The sequence below is a fragment of the Lonchura striata genome, chromosome 1A (assembly GCF_050655825.1).
Source record: "Lonchura striata isolate lonStrDom1 chromosome 1A, ASM5065582v1, whole genome shotgun sequence".
NCBI classification, from domain to species: domain Eukaryota; kingdom Metazoa; phylum Chordata; class Aves; order Passeriformes; family Estrildidae; genus Lonchura; species Lonchura striata.
The window spans coordinates 73,833,099-73,859,373 of NC_140741.1; the positions used below are offsets into that span (position 1 = coordinate 73,833,099).

The following is a 26,275-nucleotide window of genomic DNA, read 5'->3' on the forward strand; positions in this document are numbered from 1 at the left end:
TCCCACAGGAGAGACTGATCACGCCTGAGCACTTTTCATCCAAATCCCCACCCCTGGAAACCTCTGGAGCAGTTTTACCTAGAAAAGTGCAATGTAGAGGTGATCCCACAGAGCTTCTCAAACCTGATTCTCCCAGCCCACTGCTCCTTTTGATCTTCACCAATATCTCTATTTTCACACCACTGATATGCTCCTTTCTTCCTCCTTATCCATCCATCCATCCATCCATCCATCCATCCATCCATCCATCCATCATCCATCCATCCATCCATCCATCCATCCATCCATCATCCATCCATTCATCCATCCATCCCTCCATCATCCATCCATCATCCATCATCAATCCATCCATCCATCCATCTGTCCATCCATCCATCCATCATCCATCCATCCATCATCCATCCATCATCCATCCATCCATCCATCCATCCATCCATCCATCCATCCATCATCCATCCATCCATCATCCATCCATCATCCATCATCCATCCATCCATCCATCCATCCATCCATCCATCATCCATCCATTCATCCATCCATCCCTCCATCATCCATCCATCATCCATCATCAATCCATCCATCCATCCATCTGTCCATCCATCCATCCATCATCCATCCATCCATCATCCATCCATCATCCATCCATCCATCCATCCATCCATCCATCCATCCATCCATCATCCATCCATCCATCATCCATCCATCATCCATCATCCATCCATCCATCCATTCATCCATCCATCCATCCATCCATCGTCCGTCCATCCATCTATCCATCCATCCATCCATCCATCCATCCATCCATCTGTCCATCCATCCATCCATCCATCCATCCATCCATCCATCATCAATCCATCATCCATCCATCCATCCATCCATCCATCCATCCACCATCTATCATCCATCCATCCATCCATCCATCCATCCATCCATCCATCATCCATCCATTCATCCATCCATCCATCCATCCATCATCCATCCATCCATCCATCCATCCATCCATCCATCCATCACCCATCCATCAATCCATCATCCATCCACCATCCATCCATCTATCCATCCATCCATCCATCCATCCACCATCTATCATCCATCCATCCATCCATCCATCCATCCATCCATCCATCCCTCATCCATCCCTCTGTCCATGCCCCCCAGCAGCAGAGCCTACATTGATGGGTGCTGTAACTCCAGTATTTGCTCCTGGCAGAGACAATTCCTCCTTCTGGGCCCAGACTTTTCTGCAGGAGAAGCAGAATTTCTGCAATGAGCAGTCAGAAATGCCTCAGGATAGCACAGAGGGAGTTGCATCGAGTCCACATTACCATACAGGCCTGGAAAGGGAGTCTCCAGAAGCTCCATGGCTCTGGTGAGAGAAGAGACTGCAGGGAATTGGGAAAAATAAGCCAAGGAACCTCTCAGGCCACGCTTGGTTTTCCCTGTGGGGTGTGAAATCAGTGGGATGGGATTTGCTACCTGAAAAAGGCACCCATGCACCTCCACCAACCCCACTGAGACCACGCCTGAAGTTCTGGATGCATCCCTAAGCTATTTGTTTCCTTGGAGCAAGGAAACAGGCTGGGCTGAGCTGGATGCACAGCCTTCATCAGGTGAACAGAGATCAGGACTAAGGAGAAGCTCTGTTTCCATGGCAGTTTTCAGACCCTCGCATGACCAATGCACAGCCTTTGGATCAGAGCTGGAGCTTCCCATCTACTTAAATCAGCATTTCTCCTCAGCTCTGACAAAAACAACGATAAAAATTCTACTTTTCACACCCCAGCTCCTTCTAGGAAAGGGAATTTGGGGGGCAGAATGACAAGAGGAAAAATAGAGCAAGAAATATTTTAATATTAGTCTCACTGCCTTTCTCTGCCCAAGCCTGATCCAGACAAAAAGTCAGGGAACAAGCTGAGTTTCTCTATTCCTAAGCCTCTTCTCAAGCTGGATCTGCAGAGAGGTTTGGAGTGGAGGGAGGACCCATCCAGAGCCACGCCATCAGAAAATGAATCAGAAAATTTTATGTCTCCAAAACACCCTAAAACCAATCCTGGCTTCATCTCTCTGGTAATTTAAACATACAGCCAAGAGGAATTATTATTATTATTATTATTATTATTATTATTATTATTATTATTATTATTATTATTATTGGTGGTGGTGGCGGTGGTGGTGGTGGTTTTTTTTTTAATTTAAATTATTACTATTTTAGGAGTAATTCTCCTGAACCAATTGGGTCTGGCACGCCCCACCTCACACCATGAGGCTCTGGGAAGCACTCCCTGACCCGAGGCTGCACCAGGAACCCCAGCTCACACTCCAGCTGCCAGGAAAACGCTGTCAGCAGGTGATGGATGGATTTCCCCCCATCTGTGCACGGCTGGAAGGGGTGGGTTGAGCATTGAGAAATGGCCCTGGTGCTGTGGGTGACCTGCAGCAGGCTGGGCTGTCGGATGCACGGTGATGGAGCCATCCATTACTGCCAGAGCACACCCTGGGTCAGGGGTGGATCCATGTGGTGGAAAAGTCTCTCCTCCAACCCGAGCTTCCAAAGAAAGGCTCAGCAGTCTCTGTTGTTGCAGTTTATTTCAAGTTATCTCAAAGATTTTCTTCTGGGGCTGCTGTGGTTTGCTCACAGCTCAGGCAGAGGCACACACACACCCTGACATCCTCTCTGACCCCGACTGCTTCTTCTCTCCCTGCCCAGGGCTGCTGCTGTCTGTGATATGGGACATTACGTGTGACATGGTTACAGTTTATCCCAATGCCTATTACCTATATTAAATGGTGATTTTCTATCTTTTATATGGTACATTATGTGTTACATGGTTACAGTTTTTCCCCAATGCCTATTACCTATATTAAATGGTGATTTTCTACTCTAAACCAATCTGTGAGTGCCAACATCACCAAGATCATGGAGGTGAGGAAGGAGAAAGAGGGAGGACAGGGCAGGCCCAGATCCCAAATCCATCTTAAACCTCTGACCCCCATGTACAAAACCAAAATCCCCCTGTACAGCACTAAAAAACTTCTTCCCTCCACTCTGTGACTACTTCTACTCTAATATCTAAACTTTTGTGACTTCTTGTTCTTCCTACAAGGTTGGTAAATCGTTCCATGGTTCAAACCCAAAATCCCAGCTGTTTCCAGCTGCCTGCCAGGGTCTCAAATGCTTCTGACCTGGGCCCAGAACATCCAAAAATGTCTGAGGGACATTTTGAGTTCCGACACATTACACGTTCCAGGTGTCCATCTCCCAGGCTCATTTCCTAGCTCCCTGCCCTTTAAAAGCAGATCATTTCTGGACACAGCTCGCGTGGTGCTGCTCTCTGGGAATGCCTGGGAATGCTGGGTGAGCCAGACAGGCTGCACGGGGGGATGTGATGGGAGTGACCATGGGAAGAGGTTATTCCTTCTGGCTGAGGCTGTGACAGGAGGGATGCAGTGTGGTAGATGGTTGGAAAAGGCTGGGAATACTGAAGGAGGTAGGAATTCAAGTGAAGTTTCGTGATGTTGTCCCTCATCCACCTAATCGAGATATCTTCACCCAACGTGCTAATTTGTGATGGACAGGAGTCCAACTGCGCCCTTGAAAGGCAAAAATGTCCTGCTTGAAGTCCTTCAGGATCAGTGTCCAATCCAGAATCCTGGATTCAAGCTATCCATCTGAACGGTTGGTGGCAGGACTCAGGTTTTTAATTGCACGTCCCAGTTTTCACTCTCTCCTTCCAGATAATAAGCAACAAGAGGAAATGGCCTCAAGTAATGACAGTGAAGGTTCAGGTTGGATATTAGGAAAAGTTTATTCATTTAAAGAGTTGTTAGGCATTGGAAAAGGCTTCCCAAGAAAGTGGTGGAGTCACCATTCTTGGAAATGTTCAAAAAATGAGTGGACGTGGCACTTGGCTTTAGTGGGCAGGGGGCTTTTAAGACCAAGTTTGAGTCTGATGATCTTTGACGTCTTTCCAACACGATGACTCTGTGATGCCCCAGCAGTGGAGAAGGCTTTTATCTCAAACTGCAGAAGGGCCCTCAGTAGATTGGCAGATCCAGGGGACAAAGGGTGCTCGGTGCAGGCTCTGCCTCACCCCTTCCCCTTCTCCTGTGTATCCATCCCTCCAGCCCGGGGTGCTCAGTGCCAGTGGAATCAGGTGCTGTGCAGGAGCTGAAGGTGTTATTATTCAAGCCACTGGTTCCAATGAGATTATCCAGCCTAATGGAGCAGCTTGTGTGGACCTCCTCTAAGCCTGAATTTTCACTGTCAGAGGATCCCCAGTCAAGTGGAAAATTAGAAGGAGAAGGGAAGAGGGGGTTGTGGAGGGGAAAAGGGAGGGGATGATTAAGTCCTCTAGAAATTAATTCATAACTAGAGAAATGGAAATAATATCTCCCCAAGCCAATGGACAATCCCTAGCAAACATATTTCAATTTGGGAGCCGGATCTGCTGCCGGTGCATCGTTTGCTTTCTGGCTCCTGCTGCTTCATTGATTTAATTTTCCACCCAAGGTGTTGACTTTGTCCTGGGATTGTGGCTCCTGCCAAGGTCCGAGTGGCTCAGAGCCCCCTCACTGCTGCTGGTTGCCCAAGCTGCAGTGCCTGCTGTTGGGAGCACTGGCTCGAAGGGAAAAACCTCACTTTTTAATTGTCTTCAGGTTTGGTTGGTCTTCTTTTCTTTTAATCTTCCCCGCAGGAATGGATGCCAGTATCCAACAGGTTCAGCAGCTCTTGTGCAAAGCACACTAAGGCTTGGTGGAGCTCACAGCCAACACCAGTTCCACCCTGACAGCAAAATGTCCCACACACTGCCCAAGGGAGGACAGGACTTGGTCAGAACCTCTGGACTGTCAAAGCCGTTGGGTGAAGCAGCTTCTAAGCACAGTTGGACATTTAATTCAAATGGCTTTATTTAATAGCAGTGATGCAAACAGCAGATTTGATCCCTGTTGTCAGAGATAGCACAGGTTCATAAATGGTTTCTTACGACCTTGCTCCACAAAAACCACATCCTCAGCCATGAAAAGCCAGACCTCTTTCCGAAATTCTGTGTGGACCTCAGAAATGGCAGAATAACAATGCAGAGCTTTTGGTCATAGCCTGGTTCAGTGGGAGGTGTCCCTGCCCATGGCACAGGGGTAGGAACTGGATGATCTTTGATGTCTCTTCCAAGCCAAACCATTCCGGGATTTTATGATTCTGTGCCAGAACTGTGGATTCAACTGAACAGCCACACAAAACTGGGACATCAGAATGATGTCCCTGAGTCAGGGACAGAGAATCTCCAGCTGAGCCTTCCATCCCAGGGGTTCCTGAGCTCAGAGACCTTCTCAGCCTGGCTGGGTTTGCACAAGCCAGGGCCCCAAGACGGCCTCGAAATGAGGCTGGAGAGAGTTAACAATTGTTTACCTGATTCCCCAGTGCAGTTCTGTGAAATGTTACTGCTTCCCAGAGGCACAAAATATAATTTTGCCTTAAAGGTTAATAGTATTCGACTCACTGAGGGAAGAAAGGAGCGCTCAGGAAGCTCTTTCATTCAGATCCCAACCTCCTGCACTTCAGCTGGTACCCAGGGCTCTGGCCATTGAGGGGAGCTGGCCTCTCCTGGCCAAATCCTGCTCTCCCCCTCCTCCTGCTCTTTGGAAAGAAAGATTTCTTTCCAGGGATTCAGAAGTTTCTAGCACTAGATTTAAATTAAAGGTACTCCTCCTGACCTGAGGCAAGGTTCAGCCCCTTACTCATGAAATGTCAGTGGTATCTCTGTGCTTTGTGGGATTTATCAACCCTAATAATGATAAATTCTCCAAAACACAGGGGGAAAAAAAGCCAAATCCTTGTGGCAGGGAGAAAGCTGAGTCCACACACCCAGAGGCCAGCCAAGAACAGCCTCAGTAGAATTTGGGAGTACGGATGCAGGTCAGAGGATGCTGCACCCAGAGCTACCAGGTAGCTGGGGACTGGGAAGATGCTTCCATGAGAAAGCTTAATGTGCTTTTTAAGCCTCTCCCAGAAGGAAAGGATGCTGGAAAACGCATACAGCCAAAGCTGCTCCCAGTTTATGTGTAACCATGCCAGGTGCTGTGGTCCACTTGCTTCCTGCAGCCCCAGAGGGTTTAGCTGAGTGTCTTTCACAGAGTTTCTCATCAGGCAGGAGCTGTCTGGGTCCTCCTGGGCAGTGGGTGACACCTCACAGTGTTTGTTCCTCTGAAGCCTGTTCCAGGGTGTCGGAATCTGAGACATTGATGATTCTGAGATTGTAGAAAGTCTCTGTCTGTCAGCCCCGCTGCCAAAGCAGAAGCCATAATTGGTCTGTGCTGGTTCCAAGGTTGTTTATTCTGTTTATTTCTCACATGTTCTGCTGCCCTGCCCAGCTCTGTCCTGCAGGGCAGCGTGTGGGGCTCTGCCCTCAGTGGGATGTGACAAACATTCAATACCAGAAACTCCCTGGGCTGGATTTACAAGAACGTGCCAATATCTGTCACCTACGTTGGACAGTGTGTCCCCAGCCTGAACCAACAGAAAAATGCCAACACCACAGTGAGACATGGAGGGCATGAAGAAGGAGAAAAAGGACAAGACACACCCAATTTCCTCCAGCTTGTCCCCTTTGGACCCCTCATCTAGAATCCTAAAATTTCATTTTGCACCCGTGCCACACTTAATTATTACTTCTATCAAACACTCAGAGCTGGTAATTCATCCTGTAAGATTGAAAACTCTTTTCCGTGGACAGAGATCACAGACAGTGTCTCTGGGGGCTCTGTCCAGGGGGTTCCTGACCCCTGCCAGGGTCCCAGACCTGCCAGGGCAGCCAGAGGGAAGCCCTGGATTTCTACACCAGGGAGGTTGTGGTGGTTCCTGGCTGGATCAGGCAGTGCCTGCTCACATCCAGTCCTCCCAGGCTGCCTCAGCACCCTCATCCTGAGGGATGACAGGCTCCTGGTGGGTGTCTCCTTGTGTTTCCTCCCAAACACAGCTATGGGAACACCTGGGTGGATTCAGGGCTGTGTGTAATGGCCAGTGTGTGTGTCTGAGGCACAGATGAGGCTCAGAGAACCTCTGCTCCACTCTTCTGCTCTCTGCTCCCTGCTGCCTCCCCAAGCCCTGCTCTGGGCTCGGCTCACTCAAGGAACAGGCTGACAGTTGCCCTTTGCCCAGCTGGTAGCCACAGACAGAAAAGCAGAATAATCACTGGGACAAATATCAGCTGTAGGGCACTCCCCAAGCTCCATGAGCCTCCCAACAGATCCATCACCTCCCCCAGCAGCTCGGGAGAGGATGTGAGCCATGAAAGGCAGCAGAAGTTAATCCTTGTGCTGCATAAACCAGCCAATAGTATGCAGGAGGTTTCCTATTAACCGCCACACATCCAGACAATTACTCTGATTGATTCCAATCAGGTTTTACACCAGGCTTTATCCATCAGCACAAAGCTTCGCTGCCTGTTAATATCATGGGGAAAACCATTCCTAATGGAGGCTGCCAAACTCCACAGCATCAGCATTAAGCAGTCACAAGAATTGATGAAGCAAATGCAGCCTTGGGATGGCTGGGGGTTTGCAAACTGCATGGGAAGTGCAATAAGAAATCTATTGGAGCATCCACACAACACCAATAACTCTCCCTGTGCTCTGAATGGATTTCTGTTCTGATGGGAAAGAGTGGAGAGATACCTGGAGGTAGATGTCTCCTGCAATCAGGATTATTACACGGGAGGGAAGGAGGGATGGGTGGATGGATGGATGGATGGATGATGTATGGATGGATGGATTATGGATGTATGTATGTATGGATGGATGGATGGATTATTTGTTTTTTTTTCCCCTGCTGCCTTTTAGAGGGAACCTTCCCCTCTGTCCATTCCAGCAGAAATTCTGTAATCTTTGTGTTGTCTTTTTTTAACACCTGTGCAGCAGGCACAGCGACCAAAAGGAGAGCGATGGATGTAAAAAACAGAGATATCAGTGAACTTCAGAGACACCAATCAACTATTACTTTCTCAAGGTGGGGATGAGAATTGGTTTTGTCCTCTACCCCTGTCCTGATGCCAAAAATCTCTGTGCAGCAGAGGGTAAGCCACACAAGGAGGATGCTCTGCCTCAAACTGTTCAGCCTTGAACTGTTGCTGCCAGAAGCAGCATAAAAACATAAAATCATAGAATATCCTGAGCTGGAAAGGACCCTCAAGCATCATTGAGTCCAAAAGCAAAGTCCCTGTGGGAGACCCTGCAGGGTGAGACCAACAGGACCTTCCTCCATAGGGAGGAGGTGGCTGAGCCATCCCAAAAACCACACTGAACACACCAGAGCCTTCCAACCCCAAACACAGCCATAAAATCCCTCCAAAAAAACAGAAAATCAGTGACACAGTGGCTCCAGCCCAATAGCTCTGCCTGTAGAAGCTCCTTGGGCCCCTCTTAAGTTATTCAGCCCAAAAATCTGAACCTGGGGCCTGCCTGTCACTCTCTCTGTGTTTTCCAGGCATCTCCTCCAAGATGTTTTCCAGCCCCCTCCTGGATGCCTTATTGATGTGTTGCTGCCTCTTCTATTAGGGAAAGTACTCCACAAGCAAATGAATGCCCTTGTCAGGGATTTCCCTGGTGGCAGTCTCATGTTCACTTCCAACAGCCACTCTGCAGAATCCCTGTCCCACACTGATATTCCCTCCCTTCATCTTTTAATTTTTTTACCTCCAGCACGTGGATTTAGCTGTTTTGGCCATAATGATGAGATGTTCCTCATCCTGCTGTTAAATAAGACCTTAATTCAGAACCGTGGGTAGGAGCTGGGCAGTTTTCCTTGCTCATCCCATGCCAGTATGGATTAAAATCTTCCCAGCACTTTATCTCTTTGTATTTTCAGTTAACCAGCACTAAATTATCAGCTCTGCACCTCCAGTAGATGTCTGTGACCACCTTTAAACACTGTCCTGCCCCAACATCAGCTTTCTGCTTACTTTTTTCCCCTGACTAGATCAGTTTTCCCCCATTTTCTTTTTCTTTCTTACCCAGCAGGAAAAATACCCAACCCTTTCAAAGTGCTATCAATATCACAAAATACTTTTTATTTTTACCAAAGCCCTGGGTTATTTTGTCAGATGTTGAGGAGAAAAAGCAATGGCAAACAGCCCAGAGCACTGATCAGAAAACCTGGTTCAGCTTATTAATTTAACACCTGGCATTGGCTGCCTTGTGCAGCAAGGTCCATAATATGGATTCCAAATAATTAGAGGAAGGTCAGGGGCAGGTAGAGACCTTCTGCCTGCACTGAAGCAGCCAGCCCAGGCACAGCAGGTGGGAGATGCTGACCTCAGATTTATGTAGGGTCTCATTCCTAGTCAGTGATTCAATATCTAATTAAAGCATGTGCAGCACCCATGGAGGGATTTGTTGGAGCTGCTCTGAGGAAGCACCAACTGGACCAGAACTTTGTGAGAAGCAAATCCCTATTCCCACCCAGGAATGTCCCACTCTCTGGTCTCAAACAGCCCCTAAGGTACAAATTTTGTTTTTTGTGCTTCTGTAATAACCTTGAGTTGTTCCCTCTGATCTCATGAGTGTTTAAAGGAAAGAATCAGAGATTTCTGCCTGTGACCTTGCCAAGGAGGACAGGAATGAACTAGAATGCTCAGCCAGGCCCAGGCTATTAATTCCAGCCCTAATTCTTTCCCTAGACCCAAAACCCCCAAAATTTAGAGAAGAAATCCTTACATCTGAGGAGTGACAGTTCCAATTTGCAGTGACACATATATAGACCTGGGTGGAGGCAGGAGAGACACTCAGAGAGCTCTAAAGATATTTAATAACTTAATTCCTCTGGAACAAGAATCGTGATGCATCCTGAGAAACTCTTCTAAGGAGCTTTTCTTGTAACACATGAGGAAAAATTCACTTGGAGGGTCTGTGGGATGCTGGGTGATTCAAGATGATTATTTCCATCCTGCTGCAAGGCTGGTGTTTCTTTCCTTCAGCTTTCCTCCATCCCTTCCAATGCAGCTCAATCCCAGTTTGTGTTTGTTTTATAGATTCCTTTCCTTACTTTCCCCCTCAGGTCTTTGGCAATTACCACATGCAAGGAAAGGGGATCCTCAGCACCAAGGAGGTGGCTGGAACAAAGGAGCCAGCAGCAGCAGCAGCAAGTCAGATCCCTCTCTGGCACAAGAAACTGATCCTGTTAAAATAACTCTTCCTTTATCCCCAGTCTGCGTGATCACCAGCTCATCCCAGAGCTCACAGTGGGCACAGATCTCACATGACATCCACATTCAGGATTTTCGCAAATCTACAATTAAGTCTGAGGTCCTGCAAGATCCATAGAGTAATTCCCTGAAGACTTCTTGCAGCTCAGCTCAGGGATTTCTCCACCCTCCTATCTCTCACGACTTTGTCACAGAGAGTGGCAGATTGAATTTTAGACCAGCTGGTGGCTGTGACATTGACACACCTCACGCTGGAATCGTTTAGATGAGCAGATAAAGTTGTCTTTCAAAATCCACCCTTTAAACATCCCCCATCACACACCCAAAGGAAATCCATAAATCTAGCACCTGTCCTCCCTGTATGCCAGGGGGGAGCAAAACTTTGAGTCACCTTTATTTTTTTTTAAGGATGTAGAACCTGAGATCCACAGGAGAAACATCACTTGCCCATGGAACCTTGAGTTTTAGAGGGAAACCAAGAATCCTGATGCCTGGTCTGCAGGGAAAAGACCACTTCATAATGAACCCACTGATCCAAACTTCATCAACTGCAGTCAAAGGCAGGAAAACAAAGGAGGGGATGGAGGGACACAGCAAAAATGAGAGAGTTGAGATGAGCCGAGCACACATTTTAATGGGGATTTGGACTCCCCGCTGCTGCTGCTGAAAGGCTTCTGCAACAATCTTGGCTCCCCCTTCCTGGATTTACTGAGCTAATCAAACACAATTCAGTCTGGACTGGGAGCCAACAAAATCCACAGCTGGTGAGAGGGAGTTTGGGAGCAGGAGCACGGCGTGGCTGGATGGGAGAGAAGCCTCTGCTCCAGGCAGCACAGGGAAATGGGCAAACACCAGCCCGGAGAGCCAGAGCAGCCAACCCTGCCAGCAGCAGAGCCAGGCCACCTCCAAGGAGAGCTGGGCAGGGGGAAGAGCAGTTGGGTGGCTCCATGTCTGCAAAGGGCATCCAGATTCCTCCTGGCTGGATGGGCAAGGCCAAGGTGCTCATCATCAGGCTCTACATCAGCAGCTCTGCGTCGCTGCTGGGGGCTGGACTAGTAAGGACACAGATCAGGGGGTTTTCATGTGCAAAATTATGTTTGAGAGGCTCTTGAAAAGGCAGAAACGTAGAAATGGCTGCAACAGCTCAGCCCAAACATCCATAGAGCCAGTCATTCACTCTCGCACTCCAATAGCAGGAAAAAAAAGCAAAAAAAAAGATAATAAAGAGAAAATTCTCCTGGTTTAAGCTCCCAGATTCCAGCCAGCACTGGCAAGGGACTGCCTGCCCTGGAGCCTGCACTGATGTCATTGTATTGAACAGCTCTCAGCAGATCTTTCTTTCATTAATTTGTCTAATTGCTTTCCAGCCAGTTGTGTTGCTGGCCTCCATAATGTGCCTCTCAGTGCTGCACAGATGAATGATACACTGTATGAAAATGTCCTTTCTTCTGTTTGTTTTAATATTCCTCTTGATAATCTCATATAAAGTTCCCCAGATCTTGTGTTATGAGAAATGGGCAGTAATCATCCCTTCTTCACTGTCTTCATTGCACTCCTGATTGTCTGCATCTATTGTGGCCCTCTCAGTCATCTCTCTTTTAAGACAAAAATTGCCAAGTCACACAATCTCTCCTTGTGTACCTCTGACAATCCTGAAAAACCCTCTCTAGCACCAATTACCTTTTCTTCTTCATTCTTCACCCATTTTTATCTCGTTTATAAATACACCAAACACCCTCAGCAGACATTCCCATGGGACCCTCCCAGATACTCCCTCTCTCTGCCACAACCCTTTATTCATGGTCTTTGTTTCCCACCTTTGAACTGGCTGCTGATCTATCAGAGGACTCATCTTCCTGTCCCATGACAGCATTGTTGAGGTTCCCAGCTATGGGAAAAGTATAAATTCCTTTGTATTAGCCACATCATCCCTATCACACGGACTTTGATTTATTTAAAGAACAATAATTGACTCGTGACACCCACCGCCCTCCCCCAGCGTGTCATGTGCTTTTTTTTATTCATCTATTCTTAATCACGGCTCAACCAAATTCATGGGGGAAAAAAGATATTCCACAGAATCATAGAATCCCAGAATGGTGGCTTGGAAGGGATCTCAAAGATGATCTAATTCCAATCCCTCTGCCATGGTCACCTTCCACTCTCCCAGGCTGCTCCAAACCCCATCCAGCTTGGCCTGGAACAGTTCCAGGGATGGGGCAGCCACAACCTGGATTCAAATTTCATGGTTTCAAATTCCAGATCTTGAACCTTTCAGGAGTTTGATTTAAAAAAAAAACCCAAATATATATGTTTTCCACCTTTCATTCTTCCATCAAGGCCAGAATAAGCAATAAGGTGTAGAGCAGATTTAATAACATGGCATTTTCACACCAGAGTTTCCCAAGATCTTGCAGTGAACATCACTTTTATGCTGTAAAAGCTTTTTTTTTTTTTTTGCTGAGCCCTCAGCAGCAGCCACTTCACACAGCTTGTGCCCTTTGGAATGTAAACTTCCGGGGGAACCTCATTAAATTTTAATCAGTTATTTTTAAGAGGATAGCAATGTGTTTCCTATGTGGGCTGCCTGATGATTATTTTGCAATTCACACCCCAGAGTTAGTGATCTTTTTATTCTTTCTTTTTTCTTTAATTGAGTGCAACTTCTGCTTTTAAATAATGTTTCTTGACTTTGCCATTTAAGTGGGTATTTTAATTCCTTTTTTCATTCACTTTTACTATCTTTATGTCTTTTTTCATAGTTCATATAACTTCACAAGCCTGTTACATGATGTCTTTATGCAGGGTACTGTGGGGCACTGCATCTTTTATTTTAACCTATCTGCTCCTTTTAACAAGCCACTCAATTTTATGTTGTTTCCACTTTGAAGTTGAACTCCACAATAATTTTTATTCATTTATTTTACTCTGCCTCTTACAGGACACTGAATTTGAGCACCACGTGGCCGCTCTTTCAGAGCAATGCACTGAAAATCTGTGTCCTGCAGCACATCCTGGGCATAAATCGAGAATAAATCCACATTTGTGTCTCTTTTCCTGGCTTTACAGGTAGGAGCTCCGAGTGTTGTGACATTTGCTCGGTGCATAGCAGGCCACTTGAAGCCTCTCATTACCACATTCTCTGCCCTCCCAGCCTCTTGCATTTCTCTCAGCGTGTCACTGTCACTGTCACAGCCTTCAAGTGGTCAATAAACCAGCCTTAACACCGTGCCCTTCCCCGGGGACACCTTGTCACTTGTGCACACATTGACCTTATTTTCTTTCTTTGATTTTACATTTTCTTTAACATGAAAGCCTCTCCTTTATCGTTTTGGCCTCCTGTATTGTTCCTGGGTGATTTATGCCATAAATGAGCTTCCCTTTATCGAGGTTTCAGGCTTTGTATCCCATTAGCATCTTCATTTAAAGCAGACTGTGCACAGGAGCAAGTATATATTTAATTCTGTCTGATTGCCTGTTCTCACGTGCCTTGGTTAAAAGGGACATTCATTGGGATTGATTTTTGATGCTTTAACCTGAATTTTATCAAGTTCCAATCCAATTGCCTTCCAAGGATAAAGGCATGTTATGACTTCACCTTTAGACAATGAGTTTCAACGTTTAAAACCTTTTCCTTGCCTAATTTTTATTTAACTGGCAACAAATACCTTCCTTCCTCTGTCAGTTCCCACTCTTTGAAACTATTTCCTTATTTCTTCCAAATTTTCCTACTCTGTTATTTTAATTAATGCACTGAAACATTTTCTCTGTCCCTGGCTTTGCATTTGAGAAAATGCCTCCATAAAAAGTTGATTTTCAGCCTGTTATCTCCACAGTGTGAGTCTTTCCTCCATGATTTTCCTCCTACTGTCCCTCCCTGCAACTGGGAGCTCTGGCAATATCCCATTAGTGCATTGAACAATACCAGGAAATATTCTCTAATCCTGGGGCCAAATGACATGGTCTGACCACAGCCACGTTATTGAACTTTATTAACTTCCAAAACACCTTGTGGAAACTCTCCCTGATCTGCTTAATTCCCAAACACATCCAGGAATTGTTTGAAGGAGCAATAGCTGGCCCAAGCCAAACCCCATCCTAATAAATTTGCAGCATTAGGAATTGTCTTCCAGTGCCTATTAATATTCTATAGAGCTGTTTTAATTCCTGCTCTGAATATATGCTATATGGCCCAGCACCACGGGATTCTCCCCACTGGAGTCTCTCTGATTGTCCTCAGAAATGTGCAGAGATGTTCTCCTGCCACCAACTAATGGCTTCAAACCGACAGAGGGCAGATTTAGGTTGGAGATTAGGAAAAAATTCTTTATTATGAGGGTGGGGAGCCCTCAGGGTGCCCAGAGAAGCTGTGGATGCCCCTGGATCCCTGGAAGTGCCCAAGGCCAGGTTGGACAGGGCTTGGAGCAACCTGGGATGGTGGAAATTGTCCCTGCCCATGGCAGGAGGTGGAATGAGATGGTCTTTGAAGCCCCTTCCAACCCAAATCATTTTATGATTCTGGCAGACCCGCACCACTCTCTTCTTGCCCAAACATCTCTTTCAGTGCTCACCTGGAAGCCTCTCCTATCTCTGTTTGTGGGGTTTTTTGGTTTTTTCCCCAATGCAAACAGAAGGGTTGAAGTGTCCTAACCTGTTAAACCAGGGAAAAGAACCCCCTCGACATAAACACTGTAAAATACAAACCAAGGCAGCAGGAGAAGACACTTAGTCCATGTTCCCACCCTACAGAGATCTGTCAGTCTGTCCACAGTGCAGGACAGACCCTGAGCCTGCTCTGGGCCCTCCCAGGGTTACACCAATGTAGCCCTGACCAGATTTTCTGCTCCAGGATAATCCCAATGTAACCCTGGTCAGATCTTCTGCTCCAGGATTATGCCAATGTAACCCTGGTCAGATCTTCTCCTCCAGGATTATGCCAATGTAGCCCTGGTCATATTTTCTCCTCCAGGATTATCCCAAAGTAACCTTGGTCACATTTTCTGCTCCAGGATTATGCCAATGTAACCCTGGACAGATTTTCTCCTCCAGGATTATGCCAGTGTAACCCTGGTCAGATTTTCTCCTCCAGGATTATGCCAGTGTAACCCTGGTCAGATTTTCTCCTCCAGGATAATCCCAATGTAACCCTGGACAGATTTTCTCCTCCAGGATTATCCCAGTGTAACCCTGGATCAGTTTTCCTGCTCTGCTCCTGTTGGAAAATGTGAGATAACTTCATGCCAAGTATCCCAAAGGGGCAGCTGCAGGACTGACAGGCTAGCCAACAAATTCCCATCCACTTTGGGAGAGATGTTTCATCTGCAAATGGGTTGTACATGACAGAGACAAGTTGCTATTTCAGATTTTTAAAGATATGCTATAACACTTCTTGGCTTTAATTTTGGGCTCCAGCAAGCTATTGATTTTTTCATTATTTATATTATGTTAATGATGTCATGATCATATCAGAGCAGCAATGTACTCCTGCAAAGCTCCAGAGTGCAATATTTAATAGATACTGTTAGTATTAATTGATTTGGCTATAATTCATTCTACTCATGTTTTCACGCTTAAGGGTTGGGTTTTTTGCTGTTTGGGTTTTTGGTGGGGGTTTTTTTTGTTGTTGTTTTTTGGGTTTTTTTATTAGAAGTAAATTTCCTAAACTTCCAGGCAGAACAAAAAAGTCAAAGCATTTACTTCTCTTATTTTTAAAATTGGGATTGGGGGAAGTAGGGAAGGCTGTCCTCTGCAGCTCACCTCAGTCAATAGCAGATCAAGTAAAACACTCAATAATGGAACTGATGTGCTCCTCAACAGCTCAAGAGGCCATCAAATGGTGTTTTGTCAATTGGACAGTTTATGCTGTCCACTCCCCTTCCTTTCTCATCAGCCCTTTCTGAGCCTAATCCAGGTGCCCCATCCCTGGAATTGTCCAAAGCCAGGTTGGACAGGGCTTGGAGCAACATGGGATAGTGGAAGGTGTCCCTGCCCATGGCAGGACATGGGACTGGATAATCTTTTAGATCCTTTTTCACCCAAACCATCCTAGGATTCTGTAATTTTATTATCTTCTATCAGATAAAACCAACAGGGAATTCTTCAGGTCAGTATATATATATATATTTTTTTTTTAATGTCCTTAAAACCTTAAAAACAGAGAGGGGAACAGAGAACAAAGATTTACTGTTGCTCTACAATTCCCCACCACACAGGTCCAGGTACACTGAGACCCTGCCCAGAGATACTGCAAAAATCAGAAAATTTTCTGGAAATAAACTTCACAAGGATGGAAACTTAACTTTCAAGATGGAAATATCATTTCTGCTGTCTTGGCTAATCATACACTGCAATTTATTTGTGAGTTATTTGGGGCTGGGTGAGGATGAGGAAGGGATCAGGTTGATTTGCTTGTATCCAGGTTGGCATTTTCTCTTCTCCCTGAGAAAAGCACAGAGCTAAAGCTCTTGGCAAGCATCCCACCATCCTCCTGTCATGAACTGGCTGATCTTCAGAGGTGCTGGGTGGCAAAGGGGCAGAGCCACCTGCAGAAAAGCCACAAAGCCACCTCTGACCCTGCCACATCTCAGAGATGCTCTGCTCTGATAACACCTTATCAGGCCAGGCAAGCTCTGAGAGCAGACAAAGCAGGCAAGTGTTATCTGAACTGCAATCCTGCCCTCTTGCCCTGCCCAAAATAACCCCTGCTCCCTGGCAGGGCTTCCAAAATGTTGTTGTGGGCAGGACGTGTCTGGCTGCCTGCCCCCAGCTCCTGGGGAGCCACAGGGAAGGACAGGCCCAGGGGAGCTCCTGTCCCTCAGCCACAGCTGAGAAAACCTGCAGAAAAAACCTCTTTGTGGTGGGGGTTTGGGTCTGAAAGGAAAAAGGAGGTTGGTTTTGTTGGGGTCGTCTCCTCACCTCAGCTCTGAGCCATTAATTAAGGGGTTTCCTTAATCAAGGGGACTCATTAATACAGGGGGTCCCACTAAACCAGGGGCCTCATTAATACAGGGCCCTCATTAATGCTGGTTTTAAACAGAAGGAGGGTCAATTTAGGTGAGATATAGAAAGATATTTTCCCCAATGAGGGTGGTAAAATACTGGCAGAGGCTGTCCAGAGAAGCTGTGGCTGTCACTGGATCCCTGGGAACACCCAAGGTCAGGCTGGATGGGGCTCTAAACCACCCTCACCCCAAAATATGCACCAAGCTAGCCAGGGAGAAACCTTCCAGGCAGGGGAAGTTAGGCTGAGTTAGATGGAGGTTCTTTTCTTCACGTGTCTCAATTAAAATGCAGATCTCCTCCACTGCCTGGGGCAGAGGGGCAGGAGGCATTGGGAATGAGATATGGGAGGGAGAAGCAAGGCATGGGGAGTGTTTGCTTCATCCCTGTCTGCCTTAACCCTTCTGCTGCCACCCCTGCTCTAACAGAAGGGGGTTCCTTGGGATAATCAAGGAATTGCACGTGTGTTTGCACCTTGTCACGTCTGCCAAGGCTCCTTCTGCTCTAATTGAACAAGCTCAAAACCTACACAGACACTTGTGAGATGGAACTATTATTTTTGTGCCCTATATATGCTTTATATATGCTTTTTTATTTATATATATATATATATATATAATATTTATATATATTTTATATATATGTATATATATTTATATAACTATAACTAAAATATAAGTACATATACATATACATATACATATACATATACATATACATATACACATACATATACATATACATATACATATACATATACATATACATATACACATAAATTTACTGCAGTCATCACATCCAGCTCCCAACAGGACTTCTGCAATCCACCCCTTGTTCAAAATGCTTCAAGCCTTAGGATCTCACACACCCTCTCATGAGGTGAGGAACTGTTACTCCTGTCCTACAAACAAGGGGCTAAAACACGGGGAAGTTAAGGATTGGAGTAATTTTAAGTCAGGCATTGTTTGAAATGCTCCTTAAGGCTCTTCAGTAGCTCCTAAAAGAAACTGGCACTTCCAGAGGGCAATTATTCCACTGCCTTCAACACCTCAGGGTCAGGAGGATCGTACTCAGAAAAAATCCTTGTCTCCACTGTCTGCAGAGACAGGAAAGTGAGGAGCAGATGAGATAAATCCCATCCTGAGTAATTTGTCCAGAACCATGCAAGGTACTATGGTAGAGCAAGGAAATCAATTCTGCTCTCTCTTGCCTAAGGAAAATCCTGTAACCAGTGGATCGTTCTGCTCCTTTCTCAGTGTACCAAGGGTTCAGGACAGTTTTCTCTAGCAAGAGCCTGTCCCACATTTTGTCTTACAACAGTGACTCAGTCCTTCAGCCACAGCAATTCCCAATTCCCTGGCCTCTCAAATCCCTTCATCCAGGCTAGGCAGAATCATCTCATCATCTCCATTCTTTCCCAGCAGAGCTTTCAGCATTTCCGTCCTCCTCAGTGTTGGAAGTCAAAATGTCCCTCAGACATTTTTGGATGTTCCGGGCCCAGGTCAGAAACATTTGAGACCCTGGCAGGCAGCTGCAAACAGCTGGGATTTTGGGTTTGAACCATGGAATGATTTACCAAACTTGCAGGAAGAACAAGAAGTCACAAAAGTTTAGATATTCGAGTAGAAGTAGTCACAAAGTAGAGGGAAGAATTTGTGAGTGCTGTACAGGGGGTTTTGGTTTTGTACATGGGGGTCAGAGGTTTAAGATGGATTTGGGATTTGGGCCTGCCCTGTCCTCCCTCTTTCTCCTTCCTTACCTCCATGTTCCTGGTGATGTTGGCACTCACAGATTTTAGAGTAGAAAGGCACCATTTAATATAGGTAATAGGCATTGGGATAAACTGTAACCATGTCACACGTAATGTGCCATATAAAATATAGAAAATCACCATTTAATATAGGTAATGGGCATTGGGATAAACTGTAACCATGTCACACGTAATGTCCCATATCAAAGACAGCAGCAGCCCTGGGTGGGAGAGAAGAAGCAGTCGGGGTCAGAGAGGATGTCAGGGTGTGTGTGTGCCTCTGCCTGAGCTGTGAGCAAACCACAGCAGCCCCAGGAGAAAATCCTTTAGATAACTTGCAATAAACTGCCTTGAGACCCAATAACAGAGACTGCTGAGCCTTTCTCTGGAAGATGGGTTGGAGGAGAGACTTTTCCACCACACAGAGCCACCCACGACCTATGGTGAGCTCTGGCACTCAGAATATTTATCTCAACTTTTCCTCAACTTTCTCTTCATTTTTTTGCCACAAGATGACCAACAAAAAGATGTGCTAATTGGACCCACAAGGATCATCCAGTCCAACTCCTGGCCCTGCATAGAACACCCCAAAAATCCCACCCTGTGCATGAGAGTCTTGCCCAAACACTTCCTGAGCTCTGTCAGGCTTCATGCTGTGACCATTGCCCTCTGGAGATGCTTCCAAAAATACACAATTATTGTATTCAAAAGTATATATTAAAAAAAAAATTAAAAAGAAAATTTTTCTGGTACAGAGGTCAAAGGGGAAAGAAGCATCTACCTCTGCAGCTCTGCTTGGGGGATGGAGTTGCAGGGATGTGGGAGCAAAAGGGAGAGTTGGGGGCTGTGCTGGTGGTACAAGGAGAGACTGGGTGGCAGGTCACTGAACATGGGAACGAGCAGCAGGAGATATTGGGAAGGAATTCCTGCCTGGGAGGGTGGTGAGGCCCTGGCACAGAGGGCCCAGAGAAGCTGTGGCTGCCCCTGGATCCCTGGAAGTGTCCAAGGTTGGGTTGGGCAGGGCTTGGAGCACCCTGGGATGGTGGAATGTGTCCCTGCCATGGCAAGGCAGGGAATGGGATGAATTTTGAAGGGTTCTTCCCATGCAAATGATTCTCTGATGGCCTGGATTTATGGGCAGGAGTGTGAGCAGATCTGTGGAGAGACTGAGGCTGGATAAAGACACACCTTAATGGTTTGCTGTGCTTTTCTTTAGGAGGAATTTCTCCCCGATCTTCCCCTGCTACATTCCCTTGTGAGACTTGTCTCAGGTGGAGGCTGATGAAATGTCACAGCAGCAGCAGTGGCAGCACAAGGCTGATGTTCCCCCACCCCGGGGAGGGCTGGTTTTATGTGCCATTTTCCCTCAGTGGCAGCTTATTGGCTGCAGAGGTACCGGGGAGCACCTGACAGCAAGACAGATTCCCTAAAAGAGAGAGATTCCCTACAAACAGCCCAGCTCCCTGAAAGATCCATCTTCCCTGACACTCACTGAGTGCCACAACCCTGCAGCAAAGCCTGGCCCTGCTTCTTTGCAAATTAGGGCATTGCAAGACTTCAAAATTCATGGGAGGAGTGAGAGCAGTCATGTTGCCAAACCCACAGAATTTTGTCCACTCTGAGAATTTGAGAGGGGAGAACATCCCAAACACACAGGGCTCTAAAGTCACTTGAGATGTCCTCAAGACCCCATCTTATCCTGCAGAAGAAAAGTAGATTTTGTGCTGTATTTGTCAGCCCCAGGTCTCCCACCTGAGGTTCCCCAGTTGCAGCACAGCAGGGATGAGCCACTGACTCGAGTTCCTTGTGTACATAAAACCACGTATAATCCAAACTCTCCTTATATTCTTGAGATATCCGTGTTCAAGCACCTGAACCATTCCTTATTTTGCTGATTCTTGAGGTCTGAATCGCCCTGCTGGCTCTGCCAACATCCATGCTGCAGTTCCAGTCAGGGAATACTCGTTCTGTGTGACAGTCCCTGTAACTTTGCATCTCAGCTCCAGTGCACACCTGATTTTTAAGATTTTTAAGGCTGCTCAGGATGGCCATGCAGCTTTCCCCTGCCCCTGTTCCCTCCCTGTGGGATATGCAGATATTTCACCCAGACACCTTCCCCTGAACGGGCTGAACTTTCTGCAACGCTCAACCCGAGCTGCCAATGCTCCTGTGATGGAGACAAATCCCAAGTAGGGCACCAAACTCACAGGGCTGCAGGAGGAGAAAGCTTCTGCTGGAACCCCCTGCACAAACTAATTATCTTCCCACCCTTCCCCGCTGCCCTCTAGCAAAATGAGCTAATCAAAGGAAAGGTGGTTATCAAAACACATTTACCACACGCCTGCGTCCTGTGGCCCACAGTGCCCAGTGCTGTCCCTGGTTTGCCTCAGGCAGGGACAGCCACTGAGATAATCAACCTGTCAAGGGCACAGCTCTGCCCTGGCTCACCAGGGCAGGGAAAGTGCTCCCAAAGGGGACACGATGGCATTTAGGGAATGGATGCAGCCATGGGTCGGTTCTCCAGGACTGGGGATCTGCTCAGAGGGGTTTATTCGGCGTTATCTGCAGAAAAAAAGGACTCCCAGGTGTGGGTCTCAGATTCAGTCAAAGAAAGAAACTGAGAGTTTCTATCCAGGCAGAAGCCTGGGAAAGAGCTAGAAAAGAATGCAAATAATTCTTTATCTCTCTTGTTTTTCACATTGTTTATAGTTAAGTTCTATCACTGTGCATCAAGCACTTTGCACCAATGCTTTAAGTTGTTTTCACTTCAGAACCAATGGAGTTAGTCCTCACAAAGCTCTGTATAAAAAAGCAGTGTATTTTAAATAAATCAGAGTTTTACTCTCACAGCCTTTTAAATCAGAGTCCCTTCGTTCCCATCCTACCTCAACAGCAACAGCCAGGAGCCTCTGATTCACTCAGGGCTTTATCACCATCAATAGCTGAGAATTCCCTCCTCCTCCTCCCTGGGCTAAGAGCCCCGATCTCATTTCAAAAGGCCATTGCAGAACTGTCACATTTGGGGCTATTTCCTTGCTCCAAAGGTGTGAAAGGATGGGCACTTTAGCTGTATCAGAGATTCCCTGGGCAGGATGCTTTGATGCTCCCCTGCTGTTCTTCCCTCTGAAACACCGGCTCCAGTTTCCATAACTGCCTGGGAAGGAATGGGAATTGCTCCGTGCCAAGGCCAATTTTTGGGAAGATGACTCCACTTTCAGGTGGAAGGGGCTCTCAGGCCAGCTGTGAGCCAGGAGGAGTCAAACCAAGACATCCTGAGAGCTCATTCACTCCTGCCTTTGCCACCGCTGACTGCCAAACAAATGATTGGAGACTTTCAAACCAAAGGAAAGGATTCAGATTTCATGGAATTACTTTTTTTTCTCCCACAGCATTCATGTTTTTCTTCCCATCATGCAGCAGCACAGAACTGGAAATCTCCTTTGCAGAGATAAATTTCCACAAATACCTCGGACACACACCGGGGTGTTGAACTTAACAACTGAAGTAGCTCTGAGTCTCCTCTCTGATGGGGAGGCACAGCCCAAATGGGCATGGATTTCCAATAAAAAAACAGGATTTGAGCTGGAAATCACGTGTTCTTCATGTGGCTGCTCCATCCTCAGGAAGATCAGGACAATTACTGGGTACCTTTGACAGGACTCACAGGTGTCTGAAGGCTTCAAGAGCTGCCCCATGGCAGGACAGCGTTGGGGCAGGAAAGGATAAAGATTTTCCTATAAAAGTGGCACCAACCACAATTGTGAGACCCAGAGGGTGGTCAGGCAGTGCAACAGAGCTCCCCAGGAATGTGGTGATGGCCCCAACCCTGCCAGAGCTCAGGAAGAGTTTGGACAATGCTCTCAGACACTTGATGGGATTTTTGGGGCTGTTGTGTGCAGGGCCAGGAGCTGGACCTTGATGATCCATATGGGTCCCTTCCAGCTCAGGATATTCCCTGATTCTCTGACTTTTGCATCATTCCAGGCAAATGCAAAACTTGCTTGGAATGATGAAAAAGTCCAAATTGACCCAAAATAGCACCCCAAATTGCTGCCTTATTAGAGGGATTCCAGTTTGCACCTTGGGGAAAAAACAGCGTGGGGAGTACAAGGCAGGGACAGCTGAGGGTTTATAGGATCACAAACCCCTGCAGGAGTCAGGAAATCCTTGTTTTGTCACTGTTAAAGCTCAGAGTGGCCCAGGAGTGATATTCCAACCTCCTGCCCCTCTGAATCCCTGAAGCCTGACCCACACAGCCCTTTCTGGAAGCAGCACTGAAGGAAAAGACTGTGAGGCAAAAACAAGGAGGGAAAAAAGGGGGTAAAAAAGAAAGAACAAAACCTCGAAGCCTGAAAGAGTCACAGGCTTTCAGACAGCAGAAAGTCGAACAAGTAAAAGACCCTTCAGGAAAGGTCTTATTGCAGCCTGTGTAGGCAGCTGGGGTTACCTGAGACTCTCTGGTGGTTCAGAAGACTTTGACCAAGAAAGTTAAAGCCAGGGGCAATCAATGAGCTCTGCCACAGGCAGTGCATCAGGTTACCTGCTGAGCCCAGACACCACGAGCTGCACTTTGGAACTTTTCCTTTTTTTTCCTCCCGGTCTGGCAGTGAGTCTGAGTGTGGATAACAAACCTCCCTCCCCCTCCACTGTGCTCACTAGAAAACAGCTTGTTTAAATGCCTATTTTTTTTTTTTTTCCTTCATGTCATGTTGGAAAGGAGAGCTGTAGTTTCAGGGTGATGAGTTGTCCACACAAGTGGCTGGGAGGATGGGACGAGGTGGAGAGCAGGAGGATGTGGAGGGTCACTCCTCGGACACTGGGGTGGGTGTCTCCTGCCAGAGAAAGGCATCAAACCCCTCTGAACAGGGCTGGCGTCTTGTTGGGAGACCAAAAAATTCTCCCATTGATAGCTCAGGTTTAGCTTTTGTATTTTTCAGATTCTGAGCTGTCACTGTCGAGGCAGGACAGGAATGAAGAGACTCTGGCTCAGCAGGCTGCTGAGAGTAAAATTCTGATTTATTCAAAATACCCTGCTCTTTTATACAGAGCTTCATGAGGACCAACTCTATTGGTCCTGAAGTGAAAACAACTTAAAGCATTGGTGCAAAGTGCTTGATGCACAGTGATAGAACTTAACTATAAACAATGTGAATAACAAGAGAGATAAAGAATTATTTACATTCTTCTCCAGCTCTTTCCCAGGCCTCTGCCTGGCTAGAAACTCTCAGTTTCTTTCTTTGACTGAATCTGAGACCCACACTGAGCTGCTTTGGTGTGTGGGTCTGAGCTTCACATGATGGGATGGTGAGCTCTGTGCACAGAGCAGGGACACAAAACAATTCCTGCTCCAGCTGGGCACCAAGGACAAATGATCCAAACCTCAGCCCAGGAGCACAAACAGCGTGGGCTGGAGAGAGAAAAACAAGCAGGGTGGGACTGATGGGCTGGAGCTGGAATGGGAATGAACTCCAAGGTGTCAATGGAGCAGAACTGATCCCAGGGAGAGCCCCCGGGAGCGCTCGTGCATTTTGGGGCCATTTTGGGTCATCTTGGGTTCATTTTGGGGATATTTTGGTTCATTTGGGTTCATTCTGGGGCCATTTTGGTTCATTTGGGTGCAGCCCTGGCTGGGCTCTGGTGCTGCCCAAGGTGGATCCATGGAGGAGACCCTTTTCATAAATCCCAAATTTATTCTTTAGCTCTGTCCAGCCTCTGCTCTAGCTCAGCCTTCTCAAGGCATTACAGTGGCTTCTGAGGCGTCTCATAACAGCAGGGATACAAAAATCAACAGTTAATCCAGACCAGCTCCACCTGAGGAATTGTGTGTGGGAGATTTTGGCCCTCCCTGGGCTAACCCAGAGCCAAAGGGATCCAGGCAGGTGACTGGTGTGGCCCAGGTGTGACAGACTTTTGTCACTGCTTCTTCCACGGGGTGAGGACGCCTTCAGGAGGCCACTGGATCCCTTTCCCAAGGTTCAGGAGCAGCAGGATCTGCTGGCACATGCTCTGCAAAGCCAACAGAGCCAGCTCGGGTGCCTTGGGGAGGCTCTGGGTGCCAGAAGGACACACAGAGGACACGAGCAGCTCCTCAGAGCTGAGCAGAGGAGTGCAGGGAGCAGAGCCAGCTCCTGGCTCTGGTACCTCCAAGCAGGACAGACTGGAGATGCTGAAACAATCCCTCTTCCCTCCATAGCAAATGTCAGCTCCTCTAAACCAACAGTGCTTGTTGACTGCTTTGCTCAGTCTCTAGGGCTGGTAAAGACTTCTGGGGGAGAAAGAAATCACAGATGCCCAAGTGTTTCATTCTAATGGAAAAATAATAATAAAAAAAAATGCTTGCCTTCAGAATGACTTTTTATTTTGAAATCTCAAGCAATTTGCTAAAAACTGAAATCAAACCCCAAAACAAGGACTTCCGAAGTCTAAATGAATCATCCTCCAATTACTAAATGGAATCAGCCCCTTCCAGAACAGCTTTCAAGAACATTTCTTATTTAAAAAAAAAGAAAAAAAAAAAAATTGGCCACTGTGAGCTGGAGAGGGAAAAAAAAAAAAGTTTTGAAATATCACAAGTTCTCCCAGAAAATGGGACTGACTCCCTCCCTGATTGCAATTAATGACCTGCCAGCCAAGGAGTGCCCAGACCTGCAAGGGCAGATTCCAGAGCAGAAGGAGGCTGGTGCCTGGGGGTGCATCCTCCTTAAGGACAGCTTGTGTGTGTTCAGCCATTCCCCTTGGAATTAGATGGATGCTGCATGGGATGAAATGAGGCAGCAAAGCCAAAATCCAGGAGTGTCACTAACGTGGCAGAGCCTGGGACAGGTCCCTTTGCACCCACCAGGGGATTTCCCTGTAATGAAATGTTGCCCTTCTCTATAGGGATGATGCTTTTTTGCTCTAGATTTCCAGTTTGGGTGTTAAACACAACCCAGGGATGCTGTGCAGGGTTGAAAGCCTGCATGGTGACCACATGCAGATGTTCCAGTGAAAGTTCATAATAATAAAATGGATATAAACATATATAAATATATAAAATGAATATAAAGTTTATATAAATATATATAAATATATAAAATGAATAATAGAATGGTTTGGTTAGAAAGGAACCTCAAAATCACCCAATTCCACCCCCTGTCCCAAGCTGCTCCAAGCCCCATCCAGCCTGGACTTCCAGGGATCCAGGGGCAGCTACAGCCTCTCTGGGCATCTGTGCCAGGGCCTGCCCACCCTCACAGGGAAGAATTCCTTCCAAATATCCAATTTAGAATTAGGGAGGGCTCTTTAAGTAGCTGAAGGGTTTATCCTTGCTCTGGGGATAAAGAGCTTGAAC

At 46.7% G+C, this 26,275-nt stretch overlaps 1 protein-coding gene and 1 long non-coding RNA gene across 6 annotated transcripts in view; one reads left to right on the top strand and one right to left on the bottom strand.

Annotated features, from left to right (window-relative positions):
- The window catches only part of PLXNA4 (plexin A4), a 476,129-nt gene that overhangs the window by 136,968 nt on the left and 312,886 nt on the right, over window positions 1–26,275 (bottom strand). The window lies entirely within an intron of this gene.
- On the top strand, window positions 6,898–15,157 carry LOC146763534 (uncharacterized). 2 transcript variants are annotated; one of them, XR_014952241.1, is made up of 3 exons: window positions 6,898–7,677; window positions 7,912–8,002; window positions 10,049–15,157. It is a non-coding gene; the product is annotated as an uncharacterized LOC146763534 (long non-coding RNA). The 2 variants fall into 2 exon arrangements; XR_014952240.1 differs by lacking the exon at window positions 10,049–15,157 and adding an exon at window positions 8,480–9,039.